The sequence below is a fragment of the Lactuca saligna genome, chromosome 8 (genome assembly GCF_052625555.1).
Source record: "Lactuca saligna cultivar CGN05327 chromosome 8, ASM5262555v1, whole genome shotgun sequence".
NCBI lineage: Eukaryota > Viridiplantae > Streptophyta > Magnoliopsida > Asterales > Asteraceae > Lactuca > Lactuca saligna.
The window spans coordinates 176,444,036-176,449,459 of NC_136424.1; positions in this window are offsets into that span (position 1 = coordinate 176,444,036).

A 5,424-nucleotide genomic window follows, 5' to 3' on the forward strand; every position below is an offset into this window, starting at 1 on the left:
TCCAGTATCTCCTTGTAAGGAGCGGCTTTTGGGTAAACTTACTGGTGTTATTCAGCAGACACTCAAAGAACACAAAATGAGTGGTGATAAAGGAAAATAGAAAGCCACAGGAGAATCTTCAAAAGGGGAGGTGAAGCATCCCTCATTCAAATATTTCAAGAGTAGTGGTGCTACAGAGTTTTCTGGTGTTATTATTCCCATTGTTGTTCTTACCTGGATCTAGAACACGAAGAAAGTGTTTCGTATTTCTCATGTGGATAATGAATACAAGGCTAATTATGTTTCTGCAATGCTCATCATAGAAGCCTTAGTCTCGTGGGAAGCAACATATGAAGCTCTCAATGGGTATGACCAAGAGAATTTATCATGGGAGTTGTTCAAAACTCGTTTGCTAGAGAAGTATTGTCCTCTAGACATGAGGAGGAGATTGGAGAAGGAATTCCTCGAGCTTAAACATGGAGGAATGGCTGTGAATGAGTATGAAAGTCAATTTAATTAAAGAGAAAGGTTTGCTACAAAGTATATTCCATCTGAAGACGAGAAATTCAGTTATTCATGGAGGGACCACGCCATGAAATCCACGATTTTGTTGTCAATTGGGATGTTTTATCATTCGATAAAGCCGTTGAGTATGCTCGAAGGTGCGAGCATGACTTAGAAATACATGGTGCCACTTTTTCTGTTCCAAAGCATCCACATATTGATCAAACTACTCGTGTTTCCTCTATTCCACCAGCTCAACCTGTTCGATCTGAACCTAAAAAGAAAGTACAATTGTAGAGTGCTTTTCGTGGTTGTGGTGGATCACAATCTTTTTCTATTCAATAGCCTTCATGTCGCGTTTGCGGAAGGAATCATCCAAGCCAATGAAAAATAGACAACGAATCTGTTTTCTGTTATGGATGTGGAGAAACGGGTCACATAAAGCCAGCCTTCCCAAGAAAGGATGCTACTTGCTATGCATCTGGTATTACTGGCCACAAGAAGCGTTTTTGCCCTACTCTTACTAATCAGTTGACGGGAAGTCAAGCTTCTATTCAACAGGCGAGAGGTTAAGCTTATGTTCAACAATCAAAGGGTACTCCAACTAAAAAGGAGGAGGTGCCAAAAGCTAAGGGGTCGTGCATTCTAGATTACCACAGAGGAGGCACGCGGGGACCCAAATATTATGACGAGTACATTGCTTGTCGAATCTAGACCTGCTCACATCTTATTTGATTCTGGTGCCTCAGATTTTTTTATGTCTTATGAATTTGCGCATTCTTTTCAAATTGCTTGCTATGCACTCGCGCAACCATTTGACGTAGATACTATGGGAAGTATATTATTACTGCTAATAAATTCTATAGGGATTGTGTCATAGAAATTGAAGGCTATAATTTTCTTGCTAACCTGATCCCTATCTCCTTGACCAAATTTGATATTATTCTCGGCATGGATTGGTTGTCAAAGAACCACGCAAAACTCTTGTGATATGAAAAGATAGTACGCATTCCTATTGAAGGGGAGAATCTTATCTATGTCTACGGTGAACAAAGAATCTTAAAAATAATCTCTTTCCTCAAAGCTCGTAAATTCATATTGAAATGGTGTTCTATCTATTTGGCCTACACAGTTGATGTCTCAAAAGAGGAGAAGAAAACGATAAATGATTTTCTCGTTGTTAACGAATATCCTACTGTTTTCCCTGATGATTTGCCTGGACTTCCTCCGGACAGGCAAGTAGAATTCCGAATTGACCTTGTGCATGGTACTGCTCCGATTGGAAAGACTCCTTATCGTCTTGCGCCAACTGAAATGAAAGAAATGATGATCCAACTGCAGGAATTACTTGACAAAGGCTTTATTCGACCGAGTACCTCTCCTTGGGGTGCTCCAGTATTGTTTGTCAAGAAGAAGGACAGATCGATGCGGATGTGCATTGATTATAGTGAGCTAAATAAGGTGACTATCAAGAACAAGTACCCACTACCTCGCATTGACGATTTGTTAGATCAACTTCAGGGTGTTATTTATTTCTCAAAGATTGATTTGAGATCTGGCTATCATCAGTTGAAAGTTCATGAGCATGATATACCAAAGACTACTTTTCCTACTTGATATGGACATTATGAATTCCTTGTCATGGCGGTCAGTCTGACAAATGCTCCCGTTCTATTCATGGATATGATGAATCGGGTATGCCGCCCAATGCTCGATAAATCTGTTATCATATTCATTGATGATATTCTAATATACTCCAAGTTTGAAGCTGATCATGCCTTTCATATTCGTGTGGTATTAGAACTTCTTCTAAAGGAGAAACTATGTGCTAAATTCTCAAAATGTTAATTTTGGCTTCGCCAAGTACAATTTCTCGGCCATGTTATTTCTGGTGATGGTGTATCCATAGATCCTACCAAAATCGAAGCAATTCAAAATTAGGAAGTGCCACGTAATGCTTTCGAAATTCGCAGCTTCTTGGATCTCGCGGGATATTACCAGAGATTCATTAAATACTTTTCTCGTATAGTCGTACCTCTCACGAGTCTTACATGGAAGGAAGTAAAGTTTGAATGGGGTGAAGCCCAAGAAAAAGCTTTCTCAACTCTAAAAGATCTTTTGACTAATGCTCCAATCTTATCACTTCCAGAAGGTGATGATGATTTCTCTGTATGTAGTGATGCTTCAAGATTAGGACTCGGTTGTAAGTTGATGCAACGTGGTAAAGTGATAGTCTATGCCTCAAGACAACTGAAAGATTATGAAAAGAATTATCCCACTCATGATCTCAAACTCGTTGCAGTGGCATTTGCCCTAAAACTTTGGACGCATTATCTTTATAGTACAAAATGCCAATTCTTTAGCGACCACAAAAGTCTCAAGTATATATTAAGTCAACAAACTTTAAATATGAGACACCACGAGCCATGGAGCTGATCAAAGATTATGACTGTGAAATCCTATATCATCCTAGAAATGCCAACATAGTTGTCGATGCACTTAGTAGGAAAGTTTATCGTAATAGTATGTGTTATACTATTACTCACACTATACTAAAGCTCACTATTCTTGATGAACTAGAGAAATGGTAAGAAGAGGCCTTAAAACCAGAAAATGTGAAGAAAGAATGGATAGTACATTATTCTGATGTTTTACTTGATGATCCACAAGGATTGAAGGTATTTAAGAATCAACTATTGATTCCAAAGATTGGTGGATTAAGACAGAAGATTTTGGATGAGGACCATAAGTGTAAACTGTTAATACATCCTGGTACAAGTAAAATGTACTATGATGTAAGAGCTGGTTATTGGTGGCCTGGATTAAAGGGAGACATTGGAAGATATGTGCGGGAATGCTTAGTATGCTTACAAGTCAAAGCAGAGCACCAAAATCGTTACAGAACCCCATAAAGTCGTAGTGTTCCTGTATGGAAATGGGAAGAGCTATCCATGGATTTTATTACCAAATTGCCAAAGACTGCTAAACAGCATGATAGCATTTGGGTAATCGTCGACCGCCTGACTAAGAGTGCACATTTTCTCGCCATGCATGAAACGGATTCAATGGAGAAATATGCACAATTATACTTGGATGAAATAGTTGTAAGACATAGTGTGCCACTAAATATTATTTCTGATCGTGATACTCGTTTCGCTTCTCATTTTTGGTAGAGTATGCAACGTGAACTGGGATCTCGAGTTGCTCTTAGCACAACTTATCATCTCCAGACAGATGCTCAGACGGAGAGAACAATCCAAACAGTAGAAGATATGCTTTGTGCTTGTGTTTTGGAATTCGGTGGTAACTGGGACAAGTGAATAATATTATGAAATATTCTATAATTGAGAGTATTGAGTTCTAACGGATAATTTTTACTATAAAAAAAAAAAGTAAAACTATGTTTAAAATCACTCGGAAAATATTGGAAGTCTTATGAGATTCCAATCAAAAGACAAATATTCAAATTTAATGAAAATATAAAATTTGCAATAAATAGAATTTTATTATTACAATTTGTAAAGAATCTCGTTAGAAACATTCAGGCAAAAACTTCATCAAAATCCAAGTTATAACGAATAAGTTATGACCAATCGAAGATCCACGACAAAACCAGCACGCACCAAATGACGTAAAAAGTGAGTTTTTGCTAAACTAGTTTTTAGCCTTGGTGGTCGAAATAAAATTGTAGTATTTGTTAAACCGATAATTTTCATAAAAGGAACGTCCAAATCTGACTTTGTATGAGGAAGTTATGATTTTTCTAAATTTCGGAATAACAATAGATAGTTAAAAACTCGAAATAAAGATCGAGCGATATTTAGCTAACACGACCTAAATTAGAATCAAATGTCTCATCAACAGTATATCACAACTAGCATTTTTTAGCTAGGAAATTCTATTTCATGTAAACATCGTTCATGGTGAGGCTTGTACTCTAAATAAATAGCATACTCTATGCTCACTCAATATAATTCTTATAGTCAATAAGGTGTTGAAAACCCTAGAAAAATCCCGGTTCTAGTCCAATATGAGCTAGGGTTCTCTTATTGGGCTTAATGGACCAATAAACCTTCAACTTGACTATTTTTGGTGTAGAAACCCTAATTGGGCCATAATTAGACCCACACTTGTAAAACTTTAGCATTTTAGGCCGTGATGGGCCATAAAGGATTTAATTAACCCTAATGGGCCCTAAACCAATTTCTTTTACCATTTTGGGCTGTGAACCTTCTTAAGGGCCCAATGGGCCGAAAAAAATGCTTGGAGCTTCATAGAAATTAGAATAAGGAAAATAATGGGACACATCATTTCATTCTCATCTCTCTAGAAAAAATTCCAGCCGAATATATATATATATATATATATATATATATATATATATATATATATATATATATACATGTGTAAAAAAAGGAGAAAAGAAGAAAAATCTTGCTTATGACACCTCGTGTTTGCATCGTGGATATCCATGCAAACATAACCTCAATCTTCTTATCCTCCCCCTTCTTCTACTTTCGGCCAAACCCTTCATTCCCCACCATTTTCATTTCCTTCAAATAGTCTCAAGAAATCTCTCAAGAACTCATCCTCCTTCCTCTAAATTTTCGAGTTTTGGTGTGTGGTTTCAAGAGGAGTTTTCGTCAAAGATCATCATCATTGGTAAGATCTCACAAGCTAAGTTGATTTACTACATCTTTAAACTTAAATCACTCCTCTTACCACCTCAAATTCGTGACCATCCTCCCTAGAACTCATCAAGATTCGAGGATCACTTCAAGAAGCTAGCTAGAGTCATAACTTACACCACCTTCTTCTTATCTTCATCAAAACCGAAATCCAAACCCCAAAGTGAGTTCATAGCCCTTTTTTAGTTTTCATATGATTTTGGAGGAGAATACAAGTTGCTTTGTGTAGATCTATGTGTATATGCATGACTAT